A 14,924-nucleotide genomic window follows, 5' to 3' on the forward strand; every position below is an offset into this window, starting at 1 on the left:
TTAGGGCTGGTTATTGTGTGAAAACACAAGTGCTGATACGATCCCAACGCTCCAGTTATAGTAATAAAAAAATACTTCTTTTGCATACATTAATAGAGTAGTTCAACATTTTGGAAAATGGTCTGTCTTGCTGAGAGTTAGAGGAGATGATTGACACCACTCTCATGTCTGTGCGTTAAGCATGGAGCTGGAGCCTGGAGGCGATTAGCTTAATATTGCATAATTACTAGGAATGGCTATCCTGACTAGACTGGCTCTCTCCGCAGTTCATCTCCTCTTAAACCAAAATGTTTAAGAGGAAATGAAAATGAAAATGATTGAATGAATTTTCCATTCTGGTTGGTGGATAGGTTAAACAAAGAAGACGCAACATGTTAATTAGTAAATCAGCTTTACAACGAGTAACAGGAGTAACTTTGGAGCCAGGCTAGCTGTGTCCCACTTCTTCAAGTCTTCACGCTAAGCTGAGCTAATCACCTCCTGACTCTTGCTTAATACTTAAGGAGAGTATTCTCATCTAACTTTCAGCAAGGGAGTTATAAAAAGTATATATAATGTCAAACTCTTCATTTAGTTTGAGGAACATGACCATGATTTTCTATAAAAACCTTTGGTTTATTTTAACCAAAGACGCCAAACTTCTCAAATGTTAAATGTTGTCTGAACACAAGCAGTCATAGAACTACTAAAGAAAATACTTTCTTATGATCAAAATCAGAAACCGTCTGATCAAAGACTGAATGAAGAAGAGAACAATTCAAGCGGTCAGTGCCAACTTTTAGGACTACCAAAGGTACCGAAGTGATGACACAATGAACACCAAATAATACCAATACAACTGTTAATACCACTAATAATAATACAAAATATATGTTTCTCTTATTTTCTAAACACAATGTGGCACTGACAACAAATATTAGATCATAATTAATTATAAAAAGCACAGATTTTTACATGAATGTATTTAATTAAAAACAATATATGTAATCAAGTAAATTCAAGGTGATGCAAATAAAAGATTAAAGACAACAAAATGCAAATCAAAAAAGTGTGATAAGAGACAAGCATAATAATGAAGAAATGGCTTGATAAGGACATCTGCTGTAGATTCATTAATCAAAATAAACATTTCGCTGGCTGTCAGAAGCTCCTTGGAAGAGGCAGAAACTGATCACATGTTCAAATGAATGAAATTGATTAAATATTTGAGAGTAAAGATGTTCTGCTTTTCCTGTCTGACCCCTTTCTTACCGTACAAAACCATTATAGGAACACGGGAAAGATTGTTAAGTCTCTTGTCTGTTGATTTGACTTTAACCTCAGTACTTATTAAAGCTGGTTGACTGTAATAGTGCCAATGTTGGACTCTGCTGAATGTTTACCCTGCTGAGCTCCCTGCAACTAATTCCTTAAAATGTATACAAAAAATGTTCACATTCAAAAATACAGTGCGTGCATTCATGCATACGCTTCCCTTATCAAGTCTCATTAAAAGCTGAAAAGCCCTCTAATGGGACTAAACAATAAGTGCATAACAATAACACAAAAATCATTTCCAATATTTTTAGCAGGGCTCTAGTAATCATGAGAAATCTGAATGAACTCACAGCTAAATATCGAGCAGCAGCCGTCCTGCTGATTGTGGTCAATTTATAAATCAAGATTCTCAATGCAATTAAACTATTGGATTTTCCTGCAACTACTGTTTGACTAAGTACCGAACACTAGGCAGCCGTCAGAAAACCTGTTCCCCATCGAATGAATGCTTAAATCCTTTATTCTTAGATTGAGTCTGATTATCCCCCGAAACAGCAGGCAGGTAAATTCAGCTTTTTCCTGCACATCTGAAGATTAAAGATTTTCCTGAAAGAACCGACAATATCATGAATTTGGGCCTCCTATAGTCCACTTCTTCCAAGAGATGACAGCTCATATAACCCACTCGCTTTTGAATATTCCTGATATGCGTGAGACGGCACAGCAAAGAGGAGAGTATTTTCACATATTTTTCAGAATAATATGATTCCATGACTAAGTTTAGTATTAAACTGCATTATTAAGATGGACAACTTCTGCAGTGCAAACTTTTTGCAGAAGCCTAAAGAGACAATGAACAGGCTGCATGATGAAAACTGGAGGAGGAGTCAGGGAGGGAGAAAGTGTCTTCAGTGTTTTATAGCCCTCAGGCTTCGTCTGGTTTCTATCTCCTCTGTGTTAGCTGGCTTCAAGGAGAAGAATGGATGATACAGAGAGAGAGAGGCTTACAATTCCCATTACATTATGGATGCACTGTGATTGCATGCAAGATATGGATTCCTGAATACTTGGATGTATTTTATAGTATGAAATCATGTCCCGAAATGCCTTTGCTTCCCAGATTTAAACTTAAGATTATGAAAATATTGACAGTACATTTTGTTAATAGCCTAAAGTAAAATAAAAGTTAAATTTCGCACGGGAGCTTCCTCATCAAGGGTTTTGAAACCTTCTTTGACAAAACAAAACACTGTCTTTAACAACACCACCATCGTACCTTTACTTCAGATTTACAGCTTAGGGCTTCTTTTGTCTCAGAGCTTTTCTACCTCTGCAACACTGGTGAAAATCCCACTCTGCCTCTCCACTAAGAACCTGAAATCCTGCTACACGTCTTCTATCCACCAGACCAGCATACAGGAAGTCCAGTTCTTTATATATTAGAAGTCCTTCTATCATAACTCTACTTGAGGTGTTTAAGCCGAACAGCTGAGCAATCAACTACAGCGTGCACCACAAACCCAGTCTCCAACTCCAATCTCAATTTTAAAAACCCCAAAAGATATTGTCACTTTTTTCTAGAAAAATATTCTTCTGAGTGAAAAATTCCCGTCACAGTTTCGCTGAGTTCAGAATGATGATTTTCAGTGTCTTCTTTTGTTCACCCAACAATCCAAAACCAAAAAGATATTGAACTTGCTATTACAAGAGATTAAAAGAAATAAGTAAATATTCAAATTTCAGAAACTGGAACAACTGAATTTTTTGCTGAAATTATGAACCAAAACGACTTCACGATTATCAATCGTATCCTATCATTTTTCTTATTTGATCTTTCTTCTCGGAGTTATAAATAATCAACTAGTTGTTTCAGCCGGAAAGAAAAGTCTGATTATAGGCAATGCTTTATTACATGTCTTGTTAAGATGGATGTTTTGCAGTGTAGGCACAGCTTTATTTCAAAATGATGTGCTGCGAAAGTATAAAATGAGATGTTAATGCACAGGATTTACTCAGAATATAAAGCGAGATCGTCTTTAATGCACAACTTAATATGTAGATCAGGGATTCTGCACAGCACCAACAGAGAGCAGCTGCGTCAAACAGCTTTCACTTAGGACAAAAATTGCAGCATTTTCCGGTAACTGTAGAGCTCAGTATTGCACTTTCTGTTACTTTTTGAGCAGCTGTGCAAGCCCGATTTGCAGAACCACCCATACCATCTACAACACCACATCTTAGCAGCACATTCCTCCTTTAAGAGCCTGCTTTTTTTTTTCTACCCTTTATTTTTCTAGCTATAGGGTTTCTGCTGAACACAGATACTCATTTTCAGCACCACCCTGCCTCACACTCCTGCACACATACATGCCTGAGAGCTGCACTGCTACAGCAGCCTTCATCCAAACATCACTGGGCTGTTCCACTTGAGCAGCTTGACTTGCTCAAGGGCAGGGCCCGTAGTTACTGCAGGGCAAAGTGCTACTCATTCTCTCAGACATGCAGGGGATCCGAATCAGCACCTGTTTCATCCTAAACTTGTTTGTATGTATGCTTGTTGGGAACTTTTAATGTCCCCTCTTCTAAAAATTCAGATCCAATCTGAGTCACTGATAATGTTGCAGTTCACAATACACCAATATCCTTTGTATATAAAGAGCTCCACTGATCACACCGTGGTTGAAGTGGGCAATACAAAAGCAGCCTATTGTTAAAAGAAAAGTAGTGAAGTGTGTTTGTGAGGACAGGTAGGATGTGTTCCTACAGGTGAGGCAGGTTCAGTACAGTGAGTAACAGATCTATGAGTTGGGTTAATAGTAGGACTGCAACAAAGTCCAAAGTAGCCCACCAGGAATGTGCTGCCGATGCAGTGTCTTTGTGGATTCCATTCCAGCAAATCTGAGCCGAGTTAAACTTTTCTGCTGGGCAACTCTGTGTTTTTTTTTGTTTTTCATTCCCCTGCTTTGGCATCCCGCTGCGTCATCAAAATGACCTCATTAAAATGAATGAGGGGGCTGCATTTTTTATATGCAGGGCTAATGTCGGTCAGAACTCTCGCCTAAATCAGTGATTCCCAACCAGGGGTACCCATGGGAGCACTTTTGTTACCATGGGGTAACATGATTGTGGAGCAGTTTGGCTAATTTGAACAAATGGCTATGATTTGGTTAGAAATAAATACATCCATGTATTTGCGTTCAGGGGGATGAGTGGGATTTTTTATGCTGATCTCTGATAAATTTATTGCAGCAATAACCAGTAAACTACCAGCAATGATATGCCGTGTGCACAGGATAGCCAACCTGAGTCACTTATAACACCTTTACAGCATTTGTGGAGACTGAGTGTGCTAACTAGATGCCATACTAGCAGAGAAGTTCTAGACATCAGCTTGTACGTCAGGTAAAAAATGCTGAGAAACACGGTCAACAACCCTTGAAACACCATGAATATACTTGTCTTTTCTTTCTTTTCTTTTTAACATCGTTGGTTGAAGTTGGAATCAAGCCTCTAATCCCACTAAGTGTTAGTGACCCGCCCTACCCAGTGAGCTACGCTGTTAAATAACAGCAAAAACAAAACAACCATAAATCCTGATTTGGGATTATGGAGGAGAGCATGTTGGGATTTCCTTTAGCCTCTCGTTCCTCGCCTAGTGGAACAAGTCTCTCTGTTCCTCTACATTTTGCTGCCTGTCAAATCTCCATCATTAGAACACTGCTGGAAAAAAAAAAAAAAATCGGGACGGCCACATTATCCAGCAACACATGGCCTCTGATTTCAAGCAGAAATAATCCATTTTAGAGTCAACACTCTGTTGGCTAGAATTATGCTGTTTCTCCCCTTCCCCCAGGGTGGATGGGTGGTCAGGAGGAGGTGTGTGTGGAGGAGACGGGGGGGGGGGCGGGGGGGGAGTGAAGTCTAGGAATAAAACTTCATTTAGATGTGAAATGTCCCCAAAGACAGTGGCTGAAGAGGCTCTTGAGGTCAGACCTGGATGGTAGAGTCTCAACAGGGAGAGGTAGAAAGAGAGGGAGATGAGGATGATGTTAGCGGCTGGGTGAGGATGTGGGGGATGCATGGGGGGAGGGCAAAGGTGGGGGAGGGTGTACCCGTGACTGGCATGTTTTTCAAATTCGATAAAGTCAGGCATGACTAAATAACACATAAAATGTTTGGCATCGTGAGCAGTGGCTGAGAGAGGAGGAGGGAGGGAGCGTGAGCTGCAGGGTCTGCTCGGTGAGGATGACTGTGTAAATGATGCTCTCTCTCTCTCTCTCTCTCGCTCTCTCTCGCTCTCTTCCTCTCTCCCTCTGTATCACTTGCACTGCACTCTCTCGCTCTCCTCTCTCTCTCTCTCTCTCTCTCCCTATATCTCGCTCCCTCCCTCGCTCAGCCTCCACCACGGTTGAAAAACAAAGTACGTCTAGGAGTGGAGCTGACTGCTAATGCGGAGGAGCTCTGAGGAGATGAGGGGGAGGAAGGGAGGGGGGAGAGGGGGAGAGGGAGGAGGTGGGGTGGTAGAGGGATTGGGACAGAAAAAATGAGCGAGGGATGAAAGAGAGAGAGAGAGAGAGAAGCCGAGAGAGAGGGAAACGAAACTAGGAGGGAAGATGAAAAAATAAGGGCTGTCAATGAGGGAAAGAAGACTCACTGAGGGGTAATAGGAGAGAGTGACAGCAGGAGAGGGTGAGACAGCAGGGGAGGGAGAGGGGGAGACAGGGGGAAGGAGGGGGGCTGCTCAGGTGATACGCAGATCTGCTTCTTGCCCACCTCACCAAGCCATGCAGGAGCTTTGGTTGTGTCTTCTCAACCAAAACTGTCCTAATAAAACCCAGAGTGCGTAGCCCAGGGTGACAGAGTGATAGATAAGCATGTAATGGTAGCCATGCTAGCAAGTTTTGGATCATTTCAAGCGCAGTAGTCTTGTGTTTCTCTTCAAATATTTTCTAGGCTCCCTCAGTCAGTATTTACATTGTAGGCAAACACTTTAGTGGAGTTGCCGTATGTCAGCAGGCCTTGTTGTCTTGCTCAAGCGCACTTTTAAAGGACTGCACTGACTGTCAGTGCTATGTCTTTTCTCATCTTAACTTCCCATAATATACAATTCTCAGATCAACATGGATAAAAGCTGAGAAATCTTTTGAAATTAGACGGCAGGACATTTTCTCTGTTGTAACAGTTAATAGTTTTGAACTGTTAATTGGACAAAACAAGTAATTTGAAGATGCCACACTGGGCTTTCAGATCTACCGATGGGCATGTTTCACTTGATCAGTCAAATAATAAATGTTGTAAATGTAATTGCTGTTGAATAATTTTCTGTTGACCCTCTAAGCAGTTAATGAATTAATCATTTCAGCCTACTAGTTTCACTGGGTAAAGCCATAAGTGCATTGTACACAGCCACAAAACCAGTGGGAGCTCCAGACTCCACATGAAAGCATAAAAAAACAAAAATATGTAAAAATAAAGTCCACGCTGAAGATGTATTAAGTGTGGACAGAAGGAGAACTCCACAGTGACATGAGAGACAAACTAATCATTGCAATCATACATCACACTGCCAAAAAAACGAGTCTCATCAGCCCCATGTTGTAGCCCCATGTTGAAAATGCTATAATTTATCTTTTAATAGGCAGGCAGATTAGACACTCACCAACAGCGCACACGCCAAACAAACTTCAGACAAATAACTGCAGGGCGACAAAAAACTTGCATGGAGTCCAGACTAGATGAAATATATTTGTTGGTGATCTTATTTATTTTTCCTTCTCCTCTCTTCTTTTTTCTTTTTCTTAATGGTTTCTTTTTCCTGCACCGTGCTGATTGGCCCATCTTCAGACGCGGGGCACTCCAGAGATACAGATTAGCTGGCACTTGTTTGGGCGAACACGACAAGCAGCATATGCCTCTCAAGTAACGTGTACCCAAACATGCAATTTACAAATAATTAACGTGGTGTTAATTAGTCACATTAATTCATGCCACTTTGTTGGGATTGTTTCCCCCCGTCGGTCCCCAGGACTCCTGCCAGCAACGTCAGCCAGCGAGACTGCAAGAACGATTTTTCTCTGCTCCGAGAGCGAGAGTAAGGCGTCAGAAGAAAGAGGGGTCGCTGGCTGGTATGTACACACACACACACACACTACACTACACACAGGCAACCACACATACTCAAAAACACATTTAACCATAAGCAGGGTAATATGTGTGGTTAATAGTAATATTCATGAACATTCACCCCCCCACATTTACACACACCTCATACCAATAATAACAGTATGCGCAAATGTGTGTGTGTGTGTGTGTATGTGTGTTCATGTTTGAGAAATGTACAGAAAAAAAAAATGGTTTCCTCTGTTGTTGTTATTTTCAACAAATCCCATCCAAAAGCCAAACCCAACAATGCCTGAGTCCCTCTCTAAGTACTTTCCTACCTACTGTACCTACCCTGCCTGTGGCCCTCACACCCAAGCCCATTCATTCAAAGGCAACATCATGTTCCTCAACAGCTGGGAACTATAGTTTATAGCACATGTTACTCAAACAGGAGCAAATAGTGCATTTGTTGGGGACTATTTTCAGCTGTGGATGAATTCGCAGCAGCAGCAGCAGAAGAAAGCACTGTATGAGGCACTGACTCAAAATAAACTACAGTGTTCATATTAATGGTAATGAAGGATCATGTCACCCAGTCAAACAGTGTGGCTTATTGATGTGTTATTAATTGTTTTTAGACAACAACAGAGCGCTGTAGCTCAGAAGAATTAAAAAGCTATATCGGGCTTTAGCTAAGCAGACTAGTTGGATCACTTTATGGTTGGTTTTGGTCTTTTTATGGAATTTGTTGACAGCCAGAAAAAGACAGAACCACCAAACTTTTTCTTGGAAGTATTTCTAAAAAGTCTTGTAAGGAAATATTTGAAACCACTGCCAGTATGGTCCATTAGTTTTCTTGACAATATCAAACAAAACTTTTGTCAACACACAAATATGTATGTTTTATTCTAAAATAGGTTGTCTTAATACAACCATGAGTCCAACTTCTTAATTATTAAATTATTTCAAAACACATTATTATGTGCGCTGACAGACTTCAGTACCACAAAATTATCAAGGTTTTATACTCATCTCTAGTCTTTGTATGTGTGTAAAAGCATAGATTCAAGGTTTCATCTTGTGTGTATTCTACATTACATTCATGTGCTGAATGTGTGTGAAAGGCTTTATATGCACTGTGTGTTTATGTGTCTATGCTCTGAGGGCTTTTATATGTGTAAATGTGTGTGTTTCCTATCTGTGTATCAGTTGACATTCATGGTGCACTGGAGAGCAGTGGAGCTATATGCTGTCCATTCTGATAGACACACACACACACACACACACACACACACACACACACACACACACACAAACACACAGAGCATATAGTAATGATGCACCTAGGGAGTACAGAGGCAGCTAGGTAAACAATATGCACACCCACATGCATGAACAAAAATAAATACATGTAAACATGCAGAGATGTGCCAGGAAACATGAGTGAATTATGCCATCACCTCTCACCTTCCCCCTGGGAAAACAGACCATGCATTATTATTTTCATAGACTTGACTGCAAGATTTTGTATTAAAAGTGGCAACACCTTTGACATTAAGGATTCAGATAACTTCTTCTATGACAAATTAATGTAGTGCATCTATTTTTTATTAGTATATTAACATGTCTATTTATTTATATGTATATATCTATGATAAAATTCTAAAACAAAAAAAAGAATAGAAGACAAAAACCACACGAAGAAATATTTAAGCCACTCCTTATGATCACTTTTACAGCTGTGCGACTTGTCCAAGAAACCTAAAGCAAGGCTCTTCATTTCCACCAGCTCACCTGCTGAAAGTCACTGAGGGCACACATGAGCTTCATGCAGAATAACTCAAATATTCAATCTAAAACACTTCAAACCAACAATTAAAGGTCTATGCACGAGACAGGGAAAGAGCAAATACTGTATAGTTCTTGAGTCAAAACAGCCCCCGGCTCATGCTGAACCAATCACCAAGTATCAATCCCATTTTCCATGAAGTTGAGTGTAAGGGGCTGGAATCATGACAGGTTGAAATAGTAATAATGATAAAAGGCAGCATGGCAGACTGTCACCAAACATCCTCCACGTGGCAGCAAGAAGTGCTCTACACTAAAAGAAAGTCATTACCTGGACATTATTACTTAAAGTTCATCATCAAGTATCTGCGAAAAACAGACAATCTACTGTGTTGAAGGGTAATCATTTTACGAGCCACAGATTAAAGCTGCTTCTATCCTTTGAGAAGTGCCATCATTTGTTTCTAATTTTATGCTATCAATCATTTTTGCAAGAAAATATGTCATTATATTTTCTGAATGGCACAATCTCACTTTGGAATGAGACTAGTCAAACCCAGACCACTCAGACTTGTCAGCACTGTTCGTCCGACCTGTCCAGCTAGTTGATGATTAAACCGCATATTGGTGGACTACAGACAAATTAAAAAGTGGGTGGGGGGAGGAAGAGGCAAGAAAGTCGAGAAGATACTCAGTGGGCGATTATGCAGCAAATGCAGCTCTCCGCAGTGCAGAAGAGAAAAGGATGGAAATGAGAAGGGGGAGAGCAAGGAGAAATTGTGTATGATCCATAATGTCTGCATCCAGCAAATATTCTGGTTTGTTTCAATAGCCAGGTGGAGCTCCCTTGATAGACTGCGTCACTTACAGGGTAGTGGTTCAATTCCCTGTAAGGCTTAATGAAAATTAGGGGACACTAATATTGAGAGGGTGAGATGTTAAGTTCTCTGTGTGGATTCCTGAAAAAAAAAAACCAAGGCAGTAATGCTTGGATTAATCCTCATTCTATACAACCAAATGAAGCTTTTTGGCTGCGACCAGCATCTCTATATTTCCTCAAACTTTGGCGGCCACAGTTTTTGCCTAAGGAGGCTGCCATAGGCATCAAGTGTTTCTGAGGTAGCCTGCTTTTTGAACATTTACATCTGCTAGGAGTGGGCAGCGTAAATAAGACAACAATATATATAATATGTGTGCCCCTTATCCTCATATAAAACTGAGTTGGCGTTTCATTGGCATTTGACTTTTTACTTAAATAAAAATGGTTGTATCTACCAGGATAATACAATAATAACTGCACAGATACGGGATGACCAGCCACATCGCAACACAGGACAGTATCATACCGTAACAAATCAAGACTCTCTAGGAGAAAAAAAGGCTTGATATCAAACTCCTGTTCTTCTATGCTGCGTTTACATGGAGTACGGTAGACGCTCTGGGCGGCACAGGTCAAACTGAATGGCAGGACGGCAAAACAAAACATGCATGATCATATGTTGATATGACATGTACGTATTGTTTACAAAAATGGGAGTAAAATACATTAAATACAATCATTTTGCATGTTGCAGAATTATGATATAATATAGCATTGCACTTCACTTCTCCTTGAGGAAGCTGCATAACTTCCGGTTGTAATTTACATCGCAGTAAACAGCAAAAAGTTAAAATACCTTCGAATTTGGACAGCGATGCCGTCTAATGTTACTGTCGCCGGTATTCTCTGCTGGCATTACTTGATTTTACCATCCTGCTCTCGTCCATTGAAATGATATCGGTTTGCTGTCTACCATCTGCTCGAATCCATGTGAATGCAGCATTAGAAAATAAATACAAAAATAACCCCCCCTCTGTGTTATGTTATGCTACCATTTTCTTAACGTTATTGTGATGTATTGTGTGTATCTGTTACGTCACATCACATCAGGCCACGCTAAATGAAGAGCAAATATAAACAGACATTTGGGATCACTGCCAGAATCTAATGTGTGGACTGTATTGTCTGAAGCATATGTTTTCCCAATGGACCGCTGTGTAATCTTGATTCTTAACACTTCTGCGCTACATTTTTACATTTTAAGACATTCAGCTCTCTCCCCAAGTGACTCCAGTCCCAAGTGGTTAAAATGACTGAGCAGGGATTTAGTGTCTCTCTCAAAGATAATCTCTGACTTTCCAGCTACTGAATGGTCTGCGTAACCTCCTCCATCCACCTCATACCCTATACATAAGGTTAGGCTAAAGCAAACAGATTATGGAACCTGAAAAACTGAGTAGATCAACAGACTCAGATAGGTATTATTGATTTTTTTTTTTCAGCCTGTGACGTGTGTACAAACCAGAGCTTGCATAGACCTACAGTATGTGTTCTAATCAATAAGGTAAGCTAAAAATACTATTAAAATCAATTATTAGCCCTTGGTGTAGGCTACTGTTGATGATCGGTGAGAAGAGAGACGCATGGATGAAAACCAAGCTGACATATTGATCCCTGAGCTTAATCGATGGTTGAGGAGAGTCTACACTACTTGGAAAACAAATGACTGTCTTCATCGACTCATATCTCTATCTAAATACCCATCATGAGCTACCATTACTGGGTCAACGGGGAGGGGTATTAGATCATTGGCAAACTGATTAAGTTAACTGTTTGTCAAGCCTCTCTCAAACAGGATTGTTGAAAAGTGCTTGATGGAGGACATGAGCTGATATGTAAACACCAGGGTTTTGAAGGGTAAATTCAGATTTTATGAACCTGATTTTTATATACCTGTAAATGTGTTGTGGCTGGATGCTATGCTGAGAGCTGTGATTGGTCAGCTTTGGCTGCTTGTGTTTACACCTATATGTTTCTATAAGATAGTGAAGTTAAAGAGTTCCAAGACCTGCTTTTCAGAAACACACATCTAGCATCTCCACTGTGCTTCCCTGTTCTCTTATCATAGCGAATTCAGTAACCCGCACTAAAACGATCGCACTGCAATAGTGTCGTATCCAGTGCTGAACAAAGAAAAGCCTTCACATATCAGAACAACACAACCTGGTGGACAGGACATGAGAGGGGCCATAAGATGAATGTGAGGGGGTCACAGGATGATTAACAGGAAAGAAAAGCCAAGAAAAAACATTGTATCTGCAAAACACTGCATTGTTACTCATTAGGCTTTAAACAAAAATGTAGCTTTTTTGTGAATTATTCTTTATTTTTACCTATTACCCCTACCTATTACCTATTCTGGCTTAAAAAAAAACAATTCAAACTAAATCTGAGAAGGAAGATTCAGTTCATTTAATGAAAAAATGCACGTAGTTACTCTGGGAAATCTGATTACAGAACAATATGGCCTGATCATAGGGCTGCAATGAACAATTAAATGTATTATCAATTTATCTGTTGACTATTTTCTGAATGAATTCGTTTGGTCTATAAAATGTGGCGAATAATGCACATGACAATTTCCCGAAGCTCAAGGTGGCATCTTTAAATGTGCCAGACCAAACCCCCCAAATAATCTGTTTTCTGTAATACAAGACGAGGTAAACTAGAAAATATTCAAAGTTGAGAGGCAGGATCAAGAGAATTTGCCTTTTTTTCTTTAAAAAAAAAAAATCACACACCGGGATTAACACTCACTCCTTACGTCAAGTATAAAACCAGCTTAAGCCAAATTAAGTGGATATCTTCCAAAGTTACAGTTACAAGTTACAGTACAAAATTCCCTCTTTGTGTTTCTTTGCTGAGCTGTGGCAGAGAAATACACCCCAGTAGTTGCATGTAGGGTTGTTGCTGGGACAAAACGCCCACAGTAAGTTAACACATGAGTACCAAGAAGAAGATACCTACTCAAAATGCTGAAGCATCAGTTTTCCTTCGCCTGAACTTCAGAATTAATTTTTGCACAGAACAAGACTGTGGATTCTGTCCGTCATCTTTTGAGATTTAGTGCCCCTGAGTAGCGCTCTTTTTGTGGACAGTATGGAGAAGAAGGATGATAACAGCAACCGCTAACTCTTTGAATGGACATACGGCAAGCTGTGAGTGTTGTATTAATTCTGAAATCTGAACCTGTCCTTTAAGAAATCGGACCAAAGCCAGTGAGAGTTTATATAGACAAGACAACATGCTGTATACAGTGCACCTAGCGTCCCAAAACAGTGGAGAACAGGGGTTAAAAACAACCAGCATATATTCTATAGGCACACATAAGCGTAGTTGGGGGGGGGGGCACAAAAGTGTACACACAAACACACACACACACACACACACACACACACACGCATGCATGCACACACTCAGTCTAACACACACCAGAATGTGGGAATCACTGCCCAGAACATGAAATATTCATCAGTCATAAAACTTTAATTCAATCTCTCTCTCTCTCTCTCTCTCTTTCTCTCTCCCTCTCTGTATTTCCTGTCATTTTGGGGGCTGCTGTATTCTGTTTTGTGAGGTAAACACTTCCCCCACTGCCCCTCGCAACGAAGAACAATAATAGATTTCATTAAAGCCCCTTTTGCACAATTGTCCAAATGCACGAACTGAAGCACATGATTAAGACGCTGCTACATTTCAGATGGAGGAAACCACTGTTCACATAGTTCAAAATTACATTTCAAAAAGGAAAGCTGCTGGGTGGCAAAGAGAGGAGAGGTCCGCGTTTAATACTGTGATGCTGAGTTTTAGAGGTCCCCTGTTATCAAAGTTATTGTCACTCAAACCGTGGAATTCAAACGCAGGGAAGAAATCCATAACCAAACCAATGCCTCAATATAATTCATAAAAAGAAAAAGAAAATCAGCGGCATGTTTATTTCTATGTTGTATTATCACACTCAAAGCAAAGAATTTCAAGACTGTGAACATTTCAACAACCAAAAGGAGAAAATCTCGACAGAAAGGCAGTTTCAGTGTGTGCTAATTGATCGTATATGATGAAGACATTAATCGGTGATTCAGAAAAGTAAACCCTAAACCCTTGAGCACATGTCCTTCAATTTGAGTTTACTGGCAAAAAATGCATTAAGATAATCAGACATCTGCACTAAGACATGAATGCAGCTGTAACAAGGTGGACCAGCTTTTTTCACACTAGTCAGTTACAACAGCTAACAAGCGGAGGGATGAGAGCACTGCTGGAAAAATTCAACAGTTAACAGACTTCTCTGTTGCAGACAATAATGCTGCAAAATGTCACAAGAATTATTGTGTGACTGCAGAGTCGTCACTTCCATGATGGACCTTTCACAGCTCTTTAAAACTGTTTGTGTGGTTTAGTCGGGTTCATTTGACAAAACAGATACGATAAAACGAGCACAAGCGGGAGACAATTTAATGTTTTGAGCATTTGAGTCTAAAAGTCTTTTATTATACATATACTGTATATTATCTATTAATCAAACCCTAGTAGGAAGAAAGAATCAAACAAAAGCCAAGAAGAGCACTTTGAACTACCACAGAATACTGCAGGTAACTTACAGAGGAAGAAAATCAAGATACTGTATGTCTTTGTCTCGTTTTCTCAACATCTGCAGACCAGTTTCGGCTGAACGGACCTCTATCATTTTGACTTTCCCAGCAGAAATTTGGGAGGGAGCGAAAGAGAGAGATAAGGACGAAAGTGTAAGAAGAGAGAAAGAAAAATAGCAAAGCGGAAAGACAGAAAGAGAGAGCGAGAGACACATCTCCAGTCACCCTCATCCAACCTCACGCCACGCGTGGATGGTGACTGTTTGGGCAGAGAGGGAAGCAGGAGGGAAAAGAGAGAGTGGGGG

General features: G+C 40.2%; 1 protein-coding gene across 2 annotated transcripts in view; it reads right to left on the reverse strand.

Moving 5' to 3' along the window:
• The window catches only part of ldb2a (LIM domain binding 2a), an 86,381-nt gene that overhangs the window by 31,988 nt on the left and 39,469 nt on the right, over window positions 1–14,924 (reverse strand). The gene's annotated exons all lie outside the window — the stretch shown is intronic.

Source organism: Pempheris klunzingeri, chromosome 9 (assembly GCF_042242105.1).
Source record: "Pempheris klunzingeri isolate RE-2024b chromosome 9, fPemKlu1.hap1, whole genome shotgun sequence".
Taxonomy (NCBI): Eukaryota; Metazoa; Chordata; class Actinopteri; order Acropomatiformes; family Pempheridae; genus Pempheris; species Pempheris klunzingeri.